Source organism: Strigops habroptila, chromosome 7 (assembly GCF_004027225.2).
Source record: "Strigops habroptila isolate Jane chromosome 7, bStrHab1.2.pri, whole genome shotgun sequence".
NCBI lineage: Eukaryota > Metazoa > Chordata > Aves > Psittaciformes > Psittacidae > Strigops > Strigops habroptila.
Genome location: NC_044283.2, coordinates 55,747,565 through 55,764,946, shown reverse-complemented (window position 1 = coordinate 55,764,946; position 17,382 = coordinate 55,747,565).

The window sequence follows — 17,382 nt, the reverse complement described above, 5'->3', positions numbered from 1 at the left end:
AAAACAACAATACTCTTTACAAAATTCAGGATATACGTTCAGAGGGAAATCCCCATTTTTCATATAAAACATTTCTATCTCAATATGTATGTAAGGCAATATAACCGTGTTCTCTAGCCATCAGATGAAGTGAAGCAAAGCTATGCCACTGGCTATGATCCATGTTTCCCAAGAGATAAACAGCACTTTGATATGTATAAAACCAGGCTGCTTAAGACTTTAGGTTAAGGCTTTCCTACATCTATTTGGGTGTAAAGGTATAAACAACTGTTCACAGAATTTATACTATATAAACTGAAAATGCAAAGGAATATTTTTCACTGATAAGCAACTCAATTTTACATACCTTTTTGTGTTACTTGGTTTTATTGTAAACTTTATAGAAAACATAGAACAGACTGCACAGAATCAATTGCTCTGAAAAGCTTTTATAAGATAGTGCACTAAATTGTTTTTGTGGTGCAGTAGCATAGCAATAAGACTGTAAACTCAAGGATACAGAAAGATAAACCAAGATATATGTGAAGTTCAATTATTCACAAGAGAAAGAAAATCAGATAAAACAAATCTGGTTTTGTCTTGAGTATACCAACCAATCCAATGTGTATCATATGAGGTTATGCTTATTGGCAATATTGCCAATGGGTAAGAGAGTATGGAGGACAAATTTGGGAACATAGCAGACTTCTCAGTTGCTATTGAGAGTTTCAGCTTTTATTAAAAATAAATACTTTCAGCTATTAAGTCTATGGAGAAAAACTGCTTACTCAGAGCCTCATAAAACAGTACCATGTGTCAGTGAGTGCTAAACTAGAGTGAAACCATAAAGCCATGATTTTAAAAGTTGAGTTCCTAACCATTTACTGGTAAAAAAAGCATGTAACAAAAGAACATCAACATTATGCAAGCTGACCCTGAGTGGAGCAGAGGCATAACAATGGTAGTTAAGAATGTATGTTTTAAGACTCCTGGCTTTTAAAAACAAGGGCGAGGTGCAGTTGTAGATGTCATGTTTTTCTGAATCAGTATTTACTTTTCTAAGCTGTAGGAGACATCAAGCTAAAGCATTATACAAAGGAAAATGCAGCATCAGTACTCTTCATTTCAGTTAAAATCTTTTTTGTTAAAGCATACATCTGTGCAGACTCCAGCACCTGAATGAAGTGCTCATTCATATGATCTGAAGGCAGGATCACACCCTACTGAAGGGGTATAAGAACAGCAGTGATGGTTCAAAATTTCCCTCTATTAATTTCTATTTTCCTGTTGTTTATCCACAGTATGTGTGTAGAACACAGTCTCAACTGTGTTACAGTCTCTATAAATGAAACAGAGGCAGTGGTCTCTATCCTGAAGGTTTGTAGAACAGATACAGAAGAAAGGAAAAAAAAACACAGCAGAGTAAACAGCAGCAGAGATGACTGCTGACCTCCTCCAGCTTAACCATTTAGGTGTATGACAAGAAAAAAAATGGAGCTGCAACAAAGCCTTCCAAGGAGCAGTTAGTTATATAGCCACATTTCTATTCTGAACCGATCATCTGTGTCATATACCCCACACCGGTCAGCACCAGTTTTCCCTGTAACATATTCAGCACATTGGCAGCAAAACAGCAAACAGATCTTCCCCAAATAAACACAGCTCTGTCAGAAGCTTCCCTTTGGAAGCCACTCACACTGGACATCAGTATGAGCAGTTGTTTCCTTACAGTGTCTCCTTCAGGCAGGTTCTCAAAATCTAGCTTAGGTCCTTTGTATCCCGAGGGATTTCACAAATTTCAGTTTTCTTTTCTATAGTTGGCACAGGAATTTGTCAACTCGTTCCCTCCACTTGTGACAGGCAGGCACAAAGAACTTGAGTCTGCTTTCTGGCCTGCCCTGGTTAATGGATGTATCTGCTGTTTTATTCATCTGTATTTTGTATCTAGTCCTTACGCACCTCATGGGAATTGAAACAGACCTGTTCAACCACACTTTGTGGTCCTATGACTGAAGGTAGTAATGAGTCATGACATTTGGGAAAGGAAGAACAACCATGAAACAACATGAGTTAAATGTAGGCCAGCCAGTCCCATGACATAAATATACATCTTTTTAGGATTGCTTTGAAGAACTGTCCACATAGAAGTGACAGTAACAAGAGGGTGTAAGGGAAAAACAGTTTAAATTGTCGAGGATGCAAAAAAGCCTATGAGTAGAACAAAGACTCCTGTATTAAAAAAGGTTAAATACAGACCACCATTTTGTCGAGTGATTATTATTAGCATACTGCATCCTGCAAGAAAGTATACCTAGCTGGAGTTGTAAAAGCAGCAATAGATAAAGCAGAGTGCTCACAACTTAGCAACAGCTTTGAAAGTATTGTCAATAAAGCTACAGTTTGAAATAGGGCCAAGTGATAGTATGTGATAATACTGCACAATTGAAGCAGCACTTCAGTATCTAATCTTGGGATTAGAGCAGATCTGGAGGTTCACACTATTGAAACCATGTCAAGGCTGAATTTATAGCTCTCTTTGGCAGATATAAATAACAGCTACAGATTATTGGAGACAAACTTTGATATACTTCACCAAAAAAATGCCTATCTTTAAACCATGGAAACTTTCTTTTTCATTAAAAAAAAAAAAAAGAAAAAGAAAAAGAAAAAGAAAATTCTCAGCTGCAGTAGATGCTGAGGCATCTGTTTTCCGCTATCACTGTGTTTAGATATTGATATTATGCTCTTTGATATTATGCTCTTTGATAAGTTCAGTTGAGCAAAATACCTGGCTACAAACTAGCCTTTTACCACACACAAGGACTTCACATGCATGACACAATCATCACATTCTCCCCTGTGGACATACAGATATTATAACAGTTGAAGTGAAATATTTCGTACAGACAAGCAAATTCTGAAGTCACACAATTCCTTAGTGGTAAGAATAATTATTTATTTTTAGTTTGTTTTAAAAAATTTTGCTGCGCACACACACACATACAAAAATCTATAAAAACATTGAAAAGAGGAAGGACACAAAAAGCAGATTTGTTTGGAAGCCATGAAAGAGAAATAGAAAAGTAAAGGAGCAAAAAAAGCTAGGGAAAAAATGGGAAGATGCCATATTGGAAAGTGATCTTTTAAATACTGTTTCTCAAGCTGTGCTTAAAAGCTGTCCAGGACACAGCCAGAAAAGATTATATCTGTTGTACCAGCCTTTCCCTGTCATATTTGGTTAATATCATGTGTGTGTAGTTACTGTTTGTTTTTCAGCAGCCACATGAACCATATATTTGACAGAAATTGTTTATAGATCTTTGTTTCTTCTATTTCCGTATTTGCATTGAAATTTCAAAGTGAAAATTATTGCCATAAAACATGGTTCCATTTTTTTAGCCTGACTGACAGATGCATCTGCTTGAGCAAGAACAAAACTCAACTCTATTAAACCAGTAATCCTTCCATATGACACTGTCACATAGCACAGATGTCCTTTCATAGGATTTCTGTCAAGGGGATGGCTTGCCATTCCACACTGACAGGTAGGGCTGGGGATGATCAGCAAAGAGATCAGAGATTACTTAAAATGCCTTTCATCAAATTTAAACCAACCTTTATGCAATTCACTGTGGAGCAAAATTAATTATTGCCCTGCAGTAATCACTTCCATTTACACACACCTAAATGCTATCAGAATTTGTGAATGTGAGAGCTTTCTAACTAAACACAGAGCATCTGCCATTAACTGTTGAATGCCTCAAGATGTGGGACTTCAAAGAAGTGATTTAAAATTCCTTAAAAATTTTTCCACACTTTCCCCAATCCCTGTCTTTTTTGAGCCAGAGTAGCTACAATGCCTTACTTAAGATGGACAGATATGCAAAAGAGTCACAAAATATTTTAGTATTTTTAAATCATTCCAAATAAAGTTTTCCTATGCTAAGTTTACAAAATACATGGTGTTATGTTCTAAAGCAAAAGTTTTACTGGCTTGCGCATGCCTTATCTAATTCACCCGCAGTTTCAACACCCACAAGTATTATGCCATCACCAAAAATACATACTGAATAGAGTATTCATTGTGGCTTCTCTATGGACAATCCAACTTTGACATCATAGTCTAGAAGCCATAATAATCCAGGCACCAGATATGTAGGCAAACAACACTGCAGAACAAGGAAATGCCTCATTTGGGTTTGCTGTCTTGGTGATCTTGAGCCAAACCTGACCATAGAAAAGTAGTACTTTTTTTACCAGTCCAATACATGTGCTTTCTCAATGTTCCCTTGCACAATTTTTCTCTTCTTTAACATGCTCCTTAAATAAAGAATAGCACATTTCCTTATTCTAAACAAGAAAATCTCCAGGCTAATCAAGAAACAATCAGACTTTTACTTCTTTGTCCTTTGGTATAAGAGAAGAAAGCTTTCAAAAAGACACATTTCTTTCATTTGCTAGAAATTAAATCCAGGTTTAAAGCTTTTCTTCATTCAGCCCACTACTGTTTGCTTTCTTTGGAGGGAAGCTATAGCAGTGCCAGGTCCTCAGAAGAACTTTGACATGTGTTGGCAATTTTGCAAACTGAATTTAGAGTCCCTCAGATTCAATATTGGGACATTTATTAAGAGCAAGTCTTGCCTAAAGCTCTTTATGAAAGTTTACATTAAGCCACTGGCACTCTCTTCTAGGGTAAGTTTCCTGTTGTTTATCCTTGATGGTGTTTAGAGCAATGCTAATCCACTTCCTGGGGCATCCCACTGAGATACAAGTCACATTATTAACACCTGGTAGTTTTGGCCATGATTTCCAACAGGGACACGTAATTTGGTTCCTGGAATCTCCTGCCTAGCTTTTCATTCAGACAAATTGCTGCTGGCTGGAGAGAAAAAGTAAAACCAAAATCTGAGAAAACCAGAATTATCTATAGAAAGCATTTTTGTACATGACATGTATTCCCATAATTTTCAGCAGGACAGCGCAAAGTATAAGCTAGAACAGATTTTTTTCCCTTCTTTTTATACTTTGTAAACAAGGTACATTGCACAGGTAATCTATTACACATCTTAAAATATGGAAGTGACCCTATCAAGGCTCTTGTAATGGTGATTTGTGATCAAATTCCCAGCTAGTATAAAACTATCTCTATTGAAATCAATATTAGAATATAACAATCAATGGAGTTAGACCATTTTCTACAACCTGGGTATCCATCCTATGGCATTCACTATTAATTTTTCAGTCTTTCTGGAGATTTGAGACCTGTATGTACATATATGTATTCAAAGACTTTTATGAAGAGGCATCAGCATGCTTATTCTTTCAGTCTTTCAGTTTTAGTCACCACCTTTTACTATACTGAGGGATCATGAAACATGGGCATAACAGGAAGCTAGACACAAGATGTCATTTCTGCCTTTCCAGTTGGCTGAATTCATGTTTCTCAGCTTTTGAGACCTTCCCTTTACTTAACGGACAAGACTCAGAAGATCAAAGAATCACAGAATGGTTTGGGTTGGAAGGGACCTTAAAGATCATCTGATTCCAACCCCCCTGCCACGGGCAGGGACACCTTCCTCTAGCCCACGTTGCTCAAAGCCCCATCCAACCTGGTCTTGAGCACTTCCATGGTGCCACTTCCGTGCCCTTATAAAAGTTCCTCTCCAGATTTCTTGCAGGCCCCCTTTAGGTACTAGAAGCTTCTCTAAGTTCTCCTCTGAGCCTTCTCTTCTCCAGGCTGAACAAGCCCAACGCTGTCAGCTTGTCTTCACAGGAGACGTGCTCCAGCCCTCTGATCATCTTTCTGGCTCTCTTTTGGACTCACTCAAGTAGGTCCACATCCCTCTTGTCTGCTTCAGGGACTTGAGACTACACAGAACACACTGGCTTTCCCTATTTAGGTAGCATCTAGGCAGCAAAAACATCAGTCAAGTTCACAAACTTCCTTCCTCATTTCCACTGTGTAGCTCTTTACTCACTGTCTCCACTTATACGCTGATCACTACTTCAGTGATCAATGAGATTGATGAATGAAGCCAGCTGTTGTATCAGATATAAAACTGGGAAGGAAATGTGCAACTCACAGTTACATAGGGTGCAACTTTTACACAGTTAATGACATCAGTCTCTGTGAACTCAGAAATCCACGGACATTGCTCTTTTCATACGCTGAAGTTCATGCACACACAGCCAAAACCCCAAACTCTCAAGAGTAAGTGCTTACATGGGGTCTTGCTACCACTATAGGTTCTCTGTCTGCATGTGATGAGATTCCAGATGCACACGCCACAGAATAATATTCAGTGGAGCTACACAAGCTCATAGCAATTTTGTTTCTGCAGGCAAGAAGAGAATACACCAAATCTCATGTCCTTACATCAGTCATCCTTGGCTCTAAACCATTGGGTCCCAACACTCTTGCTGCCTTTACTCAAGAAAGTTTGTGCTCCTTTTCCCTTTTGAAGGCATTTCTTTATGTGCTTTCAGGTTAAAGAGTACACTTATAAAAATGGAAGTACCAGTATGTGAAATCAAGAGGGTAAGGCTACAAGGAGGGTAAGTCAGTGCACTAATATTTCATTGTACAGATATGACTGTTTAAAAGAGTTACCTTGCCATAGCAATCACTGCAAAAGGGATTGAATTCTCCTTTAAATTCATTGGCTCTGCGACAGTTGCCACTGCAAAACAAATTAATTTAAGCTTTCCTTACAGGCCTACATGCAGAAGTATATACAACTCCCCTACCATGAGAAAGGTAGAAATGAGAGCTGAAAAAAGAAATTTCAGATTCATGTTATTTTCCCTCTCCCTCCCCTTCTCTTTGTCTTGTTTTGGGGTTTGTTTTTTGGTTTGATTTTGGTTTTGTTTTGGGGTTTGGTTTTTTTTTGTTTTTTTCCTTCCAGTAAACAATTTGTGATTGCAACTGGGACAAGCTTCCTGTTGGTCTTGGGGATATTTTAGTTTGTGACTCAAGTATAGTAGCTCCCATTTTGTCTAGTGCTAAAGTTCATAAACATTCTTAACCATTCTGTAACACCTTAATTTTTCAAAAGGTTGTGATGAGCTTGGTGAAAGGAAAGTTTAAAAACCAAAACCAAAACCCACCAAAACCCCCCAACACATTCCTGCTAGGCTCAAACAGTGGATGCACTTTCAGATGACCCCTTGACATTTTCCAGTCATTGCAGAAAGGGCTGTCCCCTCTCTGGAAATAATCTAAACACTGATCCTCCTAACTGTCAGAAGAGAACCAGAGATTAGGAAAAAAAGTCTACAGACTTTTTCTGATTAACAAGCTTCTCTTTAAACTGCCAATGTTTAGGTCTGCTTTAACTGGGTAACAAACAAATATTTGTGCAGGGTTACATCCCACAAAAGCAGAAATAGACTGTGGCTAAGACATGGTTATAGAAAAAAGACTACAGAAGTGGTAGCACTGTGAAAGTGAGATTGCCTTGTTAGTTGTTTCCTTTACTAAAGTGACAGTGAAAATTTGAGATCAACATTTACCCTTCAAGTGGGATTGAAAAAGGTTATCACCTTTACATTAAATTTAGCATGAATACATTGCAGCATAGCATCTAAAGGAAACAAAAGTACAAGTAAAGCAGTAAGTATAGGCAGAGATAAGCAAACAACTCTGGTGTTGAAGACAGCAATTGCAACAAGGCACTTGTACTCAGGGAAGCCTGAATTCAGAAGAAAGCTGATCTAGAACAGTACAATACACATTCTAAAACTTTGGAACACAAAGGAACGTGAACTACAGGAAGGACTGAAGTGCGATTAGCTTTATATTAATAATTATACTGGTGTCTAAGCTCTTACCAGAGAATGATACTGGCTTTTTAAAAGTGAGAAAGGTAACAAAACAACTGGGAGTATTCCTACTTTGTTTTTGTTGCTCCCTCCTTCCTACACACCCAGGATAGGTCATCAAGCAGGGCTAATGCTCATGCCTGACATCAACTTCATTATTCAATCTCCCATTCAACAGCAGCATGGATTATATCTCTAAGTGATCTAAAAAGGAGAAACAACATCTTAAAAATATGTTCATTCAATAATTTGTAGGATTTTCCATAACTCCTACAGAGTAATATTTGTAGAAATCTCATTCAAAAATTTTTAAGGGTAGAAAATACATCTGTCAAAATTAGGACAAGTTTCTATATATGAAATCTGAAGTACTCCAGGTAAACCCAACAAATATCAGGGAATATTTAGTACGACTGGAGGGGTAAGATTTAAAGAAGTTAATTTACATTATGGCTAGGTGTTGTGTTTTATTTTAAATAGGTTGCATACAGATGGAAGAAACTTCACTTGCAGTTTCACAGAGACAGAAGGTTGCAATCAAGTAGGACAACAGAGAATCGGGTCTAGCCCTGTACTGCTAGACTTTTCTGCATTAATGTGATGTTATCAAGCAGTGAATGTTTCTCGGTGTATAGGGAACAGTGGAACTGCTGAGCACCTGCCATTGTAGAAATGATTTTAATTTGTTTAATGTTTATGGGAAGAGATTCACCCCATTGAACATTTATCATTTGACTGGTCTTAAGATTGCTAATCTTTCCATCACTGACCTCAGAGAAAAAAACACTTGTGGATCATAAAGAGTTTGCAGTACAAGTGAAATATCAGGCAGGTGAATTGCCCTACAGCTAACATTGATTTTATGCTTTTTTAAAAAAATCTTATAAATAAAAAAGAATCTTATTCATACATAATATAGCCTGAACTGCAAATTTTAATAGTGCCAAAGGCCCAAAATAGGGGATATTTACTTCTAAAGAAAGCAGAAAATGGTAAAGAGCATTAGATGCCAAGAGAGGTTAGGAAAGAAAATCCATAGATGCCAGCAAATGGTTGGGTCAGCAAACAAAAAAGAAAAAAAGGAAGACAGATGAGACATCCATACCTTCTGTCAAATCAAAGAGATTGGAAAAAATACTGTTTGTTAAAACACTGGCTGTAAATGAGGAACAATCCAATGCTAAAGATGAATCATGTTTTGCTTCACACCTGACACTGTATGACACTGTACCTTTCTTTTTCTTGTAGTTAGATTTCAAGAAGACGTGTCACTTGAAAGTTGAAGTTATCAAGTCTGTCTGGGAAACATCTGTTTGAAAGGATCGCACTGCCTCTAAATTTTTGTCTGTTGCTGTCATCAGTTGAAGTCTCGTATCTCATCTCCAAGAGTTACAAGCCTTTAGAATTATTGAAGCTAGCGTGAAAGTAAGATGGGAAAATGCCCACTGTGCAATCCATCATTTGCCTTTTTTTAGAAATGTTTAGATGTAAGGACTTACTGTCTTGTACAGGGGAGTACTGCTGAAAATATCACTGCGTGCTCTAAATCTTGGAAAAACAAAAAGTGGGGGAAATAAATGTCTCCAAGAGACAGAGTTGGGCACAATGACCTTTCATATTGAAACTGTGGTTTAAGTCTAGCTCATTTAGAGTACTAGAGATGCCTATGTTTTGAAAATTTTTCTATAGCTCCTTTGGATACGAATTCTGCCACCTACCCCTAGCTTACCAGCACCTCAGCTGGTCATATCTCACAACAAGCCTGATTCAGAGGAAGGAACAGTGTGAAACCTCCATTGCAGGGAAGAGGTAACATTTGCAAGTCAGTGTGAAAAAACTCACAAGGTGCATATCATCAGCTTCATAAATAACCTGGTACTTCTAAGATCTGTATGTCCTCTGGTAAACGCCAAATTCCTTGTTGAAAATACATCCAATGGATTCCCAGATCTTTATTTCAGCATCCCTAACATATTTCTACTGGCTGTTCGACGCCTTTTATGAATTTCACATGTGTAGCTTGCTGTAAACCAACTGAACATTTTTTGAGGGCCACTTAAAAATAGCCTCAGAAGAGTTATGAATCACTGATTAAAAGCACAACCAATTAACTTTAGAACTCAGAATTTACCTACGGTAAGATCCACGGAAACTTAACATTTGCCAAGCATGAGAACAGCATTCAGCAGGCACTACCTATTCCAAGACCAGAGAAAAGGAGGTACATTCATTTATGCCTCCATAGCACTCCACATTTTCAAAATCTTCTGCAAACATTAACTAATTAATCCTCATCTACTCTTGCCAAATACACTATTGTATTAAGAATTGACCTAATGTAACCTTAAATGTTAAACAAAGCAACAGTCTACAAAAATTATAAAGAACTCAACCAGGGAGCTGGGAGGTATCCATCTCTTTGTTTGTTTCATAAACATTTAATAATTTTCAAGATATTAGCCAAATTGATGACTGGTTGGTGTATTAGACTATGGCAGTTATACCAGAGGTGAGGCTGGCTCACTAAATAGCATTTATCATCCATGAGGAACTCTACACATGCTGTTTCTGCAAAGGTGAATTTGATTTAGTGACAATGGTCTCTTTGTTAGTGTTTACAGGTTTAAAGGATTATAGAGCCCTTTAGATTTCAAAACAACAGAAGATCCTGGAGGATTTTATTTTAAACCCCTGTTTATTTCTTAAAACATGAATTAATATAATTTTTGGATATGAAATATGCAGTGCTAAGTACTCTAGTGCTAAAGTACCATAATCTGAAAAGTGAGGTTTAACAATGGAAAAACTATGATTAATCTTTGTATCTCTCGTTCAAATTGCCTTTGAGGAGCAGAACAAAAATCATCTCTGATCTTTAAAAGCAAGACATTCTCTTGCACTCTGCAGCATACTAATTTTATGAATACCATATTTTACTGATGATTGATGAAGCAAAATATAAAGGCACAACTGAAAGATTATGAAAAGATTACTTTTCATAAAGTAATCTTTATGAAAGTACAAACATCAGTCTAAGTAAATGAACACTATAATTTTTTATCTTGCTGAATAACAATTACAAAAAATACCTTGAGATACAGACAATAACTAAAATACGATATTCAATACTCAATGACATTCAATACAAATTCAATACATTCAATAAACACAGTAATTTAGAAATGTCCCATTTACTGTCAACATGTTAAAAATATGACAGAAGAAATTACACAAATGCATCTTTATTTCCTTTTCCTGTGTTTTGAATTTAACAGTGCAAACAGAAAACAGGCTATATCCTGTCAATATTTCAAGGCTTCTGTATTCATATATCACAAAATTCATGAGCTGGTCAAACAATTAGCAATACCTGTTTAAGTTCCAGAGAGATTGTTTTGCAAGTTTCTATATAGCACGTTACTCGGGGCGGAAAAAAATCACCTTGAACATTTTAGGAACGTTTATGGTTTTCTGGAAATTTAAATACTACATATTATAACTAAATCCACTGCTTCAGCATTTTTTCAAGCTAGACTTATAATTAAAGTCCTCGTCCTCCTGCCCCCCTTTTTGTTTTCATTATGGTGTGGCTGAAGAGGGTAACAATCAACACCGCACCCTCTACACTTTTTATGTTGTATGCGTGCCACTGTACCAACATGACTCATACAGAAGCTCCTCCTGAGTAGCAACATGCCTCTGTTTTCTAACATAATAGATAATGAGTAATAAAAATTAAAATAACTACAGCAAATATTGCAACTGGTACAGTCCAATGAATAAAAGAACAGCTCTGATAACAGTACTATTGATAGGAGGACAAGGGCCTTTATGACAGTATAGGATTACACTATGAATGAACTGGCTGAACTTTACACAGGCTGATGCCATTAATAGAAATCATTCAGTGTTTTTTGCAACAGTAGTGTCATGATCAATGGTTTCCAGATTTATAACTTCAGAAAAAATATTATTGATTTTGGTTATCAACTACCACCCAGTTTGTTTAATGATACTGCTTATAAATAATAACTTTGCCTGTAGAGATAATGAGGCTGATGTTATGAAATAATTTCCCTTTTCTTTTCTAGACATTTTTCAGAAGGTCTTTCTAGGCTTATATGCTCCACAGACCAGCACTGACATAGCATGTGAGACACTCCTCTTAAAAAGAAGCTCCAGCCCTAAGTCATGCTGATCTTTATTGGTACAGCTTCAGAAAGACCTCCCTCGCTTACTCAAATTTCTCCGTCTATTTGGCTTGCTGTGGATGCTTCCTCTTCTATGTAAAACATTCTTTTCTTTGAAGAGGCTGCAAAACCTAGAGAAGTCGCATAAGACAGAAAGCCTGAGTTGTCATCTGCCCTTAAATAAGGGCATGCGTATTATGTGTACTTGAGACAGATGCCCCGTTTGTGCACATCTGGGTTTGTGTTCAGCGTTTCTTCTTCTGCCTGCTTCTACTTGTGGACAAGAATCAGGCTACAAAGTGAGAGAGATGCACAAACTCTATGTTCCTGACCCATCTGCATGTACACAGTATACCTTCACTATGAATAATTAGCACTAAGAGTATTTAGTGTTATTTATTAATTGCTGTTAAACACGGTAGGGGCGTAAAACCTGGAGCAAATATAAATTTAACAATAACATTTAACAATTTAACAATATAAATTTAAAATAACAGAACAATGTGGAACAAATAGGTGGCAATAACCTGTTAGCTGTGTTATATTTTTATATAACAAGAATTGTTATAAGATCCTGAAGTTCCTGATACTGTCTCACCTCCCCTCTTCCCCACTGCTGATTTACCTACTCCTCAAATAAACAGTAGGTACTGAAATAAAAGCAACAAGAAGAGAGTTCTAGGATGTGGAGGAAGTGAGGGAATATAACCAACAGACAGGAAACATGCCTGGATTTTTTCCTTTGCATTATTATTTTAAATATCAACCTAAAAGGATATTGTGCAGTTGCTCATGTGTTTGTAATTCATTGTCTGCTACTTGTGTTTTAACATGAGGGGTCAGAAATCAGTCTCCTGCACTTCCTTCATGACCCTGTCTGCATCCTTGGGCACATGACTTTACATACCTTCATTTCCTTATAAGAGATACATTACAACAGCAGTATGCAGTGTTTGGACTTTGGACTATTAATTCACATTTCAGAACTAGCCATTACTGAACATGCACCCAGCATGTTCAAGGTTACTTCAATGTGAAACGCTCATTTGGCATCTCAGCTGAAGTCCATCAGAAACAAGGTGAAAAGGCTCACTACACAAACCAGGAAGCTGGAGACAGGTCTGTTCGTGCAGGCACGATTCTGTTCCAATTCAGAAGGAGAATGTGTCACTACCATTTTGCAAGGCCACCCCTGCTCCCCAAAAATATGTGATCTTCATACGTGGCAAAGAAGATACAATTCTAAAATGTCTCTAACTCTTCTCATTTATTTCAGTGTACACAGACCCATGATAAGCACTAAATATGCATATACATTTCTAAATACATAATCATCCCCCTAAAAAGTTGAGTAAATTCAGGGTTTTTTACAACTGATTACATAACTAGTCTACTGCCGCTGCACAATCTCTCTTCATGTACCACCAAAATATTAACAGTCCCACTATGCAATCAAAAAGCTTAGAGTGAACCATCATCTCCAATACACATTCTGTAAATCACCACTGATACTGTACATCAATGCTCATTCACACTGTGCATAATGCCCCACCTCTCAAAATTTTAAACATGAAAAAGAACATGAAATATGGAGCACTCTTCTAGATGTCTTTGCACAAGAGGCTGTATTGCAGGGGACACCTAGCTCTTAACAACCCAGGAAAACACTGAATGATGAAACTGCAATCAAAAAAATGCAGTTTTCATGATACATATATCATGAATATCACATAGATATACACGCCCATTCATGACTGACCGATTTTTCTCTATAAATCCGCTATATGGGCGACAGTGGGTGAAAATCAGTAGCTGACTAACGCACACCTTGGAGTGGCTTACTGCATTATAAAGCACTGTATGCACTATCTTGCTAGTAGAGGGGGCACAGGGGTGGCTGAGGAGGCCCCATGTTAGACACAGCCAGTTCCACACAGCTCCTATGTGCCCACTGCAGGGCACAGCTAAGCCCCTCTGCCAAATGGCACCTCTGGGAAAACGTGTTTAAGAAAGGGCAAAATAATGCACAGGGGAGGGGGAAGTGTGGGAAGCGTGAAACAACCCTGCAGACACCAAGATTACTGAAGGAGGAGGGTGAGGAGGTGCTTCAGGTGCTGAAGCACAGATTCCCCTTCCAGCCTGTGGAAAGGACTGTGCCAGAGCAAATACTCAGCACCACAGCTCACGGAGGACCCCGCTCCAGAGCAGGTGGGTATTTCATGAAGAAATGGCTGCCTGTGGAGTGGACCGACACTAGTACAGAGGGAAAGCTTAAGGAAGAAGGAGCAACAGACAGGATCTGCACAACTGCACAAATGCAGCCCTCATTCCCCATCCCCCTGTGCTGCTGCGCAGGGGAAGGTAGAGTTGTCAGGAATTGAGAACTGAAGTCGAGCCTAGGAAGATCCCTGCTGTTTATTTCTCTAACTTGATATTCTTTCTGGATTAGCTTCCTCTATCTTGTCTCCACTAGCTTCAGTGCACTACATCCTTTTACAGCTTTCTCACGGCTTTCCTTCGTGATCCCAGTTACGCTGGGATGTCAGTGACCCTTTGGCAGAGAATCATAGAATGGTTTGCATTGGAAGGGACCTTAAAGATCATCTAATTCCTAGGGGGAAAACAACAAAGTTGAACCATTATGCAACTACTAAAAACTTGATGATCACTAGCTCCTTGGAACCCTCAACACCTCTGCCCATTAAACAAAGAGAGAACACAAAATAAATATAACTGAGAACAGTCTTTCAGCTCCTAATTATGGTGTTGCATGCAGAATAAGTAAGATTATCCAAGACTGGCTCATCATATCTCATCATCCACCCACCATATCAGGAGAGCAAGGCAAATAATCATATTCACATTTGACACAGTTGTCTTTCCCATCCACCCTGCTTAAACACATTTATTTCTCTGACCAACCTCTGCTCTCAAATGCCTTCCCTTTCTGAAAAGTATCACAATTCTCTTCTAAAACATCAGTGAAAATTAAGTGTAGAAAATCAAGAACCTCTGCAGCATACTAGTTCAGTTTTCAGCAAGATGTGTTTCAGATATCCAGAGTTGAAAGGTGACAGAAAAAACTCTGGCCCTCTCTTAGGCTGGAGTGGAGAAGGAACAGTAGCTCTTTAAAGTGGGTTCAACTCTTGAAAGTCAAAAGTCAGCAAAAGCCTTTCCCAGCATATGATGGATCTGAAGTGACTTAGGTGACTGAAGTGAAATCAGTGAGATTTCTTCCATCTCTTTATATAGGCATTCCCTCCTCCTCATTCCTAATATTTCCTTAAGCCCTCTTTATTGGCACTGCAGCAGAACTAGCTGGTTTTGTGGCTGAGGAACCACAAGTGCAGGAGCACCTCTAAAGGCTCACATGCTGTTGGGGAGCTCCCCTGGTGAAAAGCCCACATCAGTAAGCCCCACCTTTCAGTCCAGAACTCCTGCTCAGCACTGTGAGGGCTCGGACATTAGAGGTACAGTTAATACATTCTCTATCACCTGAAGCCATGCTTTATAAAACAGATTTTAAAACCTTTTGTCAACCTGCTGCATTATGTCAGATAGTCTCTGAAAAGATCATAAAAAAATCTAGCCATGACAAATCAAAAAGAATCTATCTGAATTTTTGGAGGAGTGTTAGAAAGGTATTGTGTGCCCCAGCTTTTCTAAAGGTGACAAAACTATACTGCATAGTTAGTCAGTGTACAGTCAAATGAAACCTGCTGATACTGAAAGTTTGAGCTGGAACTTAACACAGAATGTGAAACGATGTGTCCAGGCTTCAGGATTGGACCAGTCTGACAGTTACATTTAAACGTGTGTAAAGTATTTGAGACCTGATTTTGAGAGTGTGTTCATGACACAAAGATGTGCATGAAAATGACAACTTACAAACCCATCCATCACAAGTTTTGGGCCACAATCTAAAGTGAAAATGGCTACATGACAGCTGGGTATGAAGCATGATAGAGATTCTCCTTTCCCAAACTGGAATGTCTTGTATCAGTTTGAGGCAATCTTTTTCCCAATTACTTTGGGCTTACCGCATTTTCTGTAGTTTGAGAAATTTTGTAAAACACATTTTGGACTACTTGAAAACAATTTAAAAAACCCCAACACTGAAACTAAATCTTCAAACCCTTAAATTAAAAATTTATATGTGCCTAGTCTCTGTTTTCATACCCTTTTATAACAGATAATTTTAAATCTGAAGCAACTCTACTGCATCCCTTTGGTGATGTTCTCTAAAGCAATGTTCTTTTCCTGTCCTCTCCTCCAACCCTCAAGAAAAGAAATTATATATACACACACACATATGTATATAAACATATATCTCAATAAGCATTTATAGCTGTGACAAATTTATTCTTACTGTCAATTTAATACATCTGTTTTCCATTTGAATTTGATATACAGCCTGGTGTTTTCTATTAGATAATATAAACAAATGTTTGATTTAAAACAGGATTATTTTTCTTCACTGAGATTGAGAGCAGCAATAAACATCACTCTTTCTGGGAATACAAATGAGGTGGTAATTCCATTAAATATAACAATTAAAATAAGAAAAAAATCATTAAAACATAAAAAACCCCTTGACCACAGGTCTATTTTGTCTATTGATCTCTGGACAGAAATTGTTCTTACATGAGTGACTTTTCCAATAGATTACACCAAAACGAGACAGACTTCATTTTTCCAAATGTGCATGCTTCAAAAGACCAGTGAGTCTGCTGCTGTCAGCAGTACTGGTGTGAAGCCCAAAGAGCTAGGTAGGCACTTCACCACCCTCTAGTACGAAGTTACTTTTCTGTTCTAGATGTTTCAATCACTTAGAAAGACAGGGAAGAAAAAAACCAAAAGGCTCTTTCCTTTTTCTTAAGTATGTGGGTTTTTTGGGTTTTTTTGTTTGTTTTTTTGTAAAAGAGGACAACTGCAAGTCTGCAGATCTAGTTTGGAAACTTTAAGATCTTGAGGGATTTGAGTGAGAGCATGTCATCTGACAGTGAGGGATTAGGGCCAAGATCAAACTTTAATGGGTAAAAACCCACCCTCAAAGGAGTAGTATATTCTTAAAAGGGAATAAGCTCATCTCAGAGAAAGGTATTTCATTGTCAACATACCTTTAGAAAAAGGCAAAGTAAATGTAGAATCTGGCCACAGACACCTTGTTATTCTGTCCAAGAAACTGGACAGAATAAACAAGTCTCCTAACTGACCAGCAGGGAGAGCGGCTGATAGGTACCACCATAGCAGCCAGCACTGCAAGAGGGAGAACAACTAAGTGAACCAGATTTTGGAGCATAAATTATGGTCTGGCTCAACAAACTGCACCATTCAGTCATGTGCAGGAAAGGAATACATCAGATTACTTCTGGTTTGCCTTATCTCATCA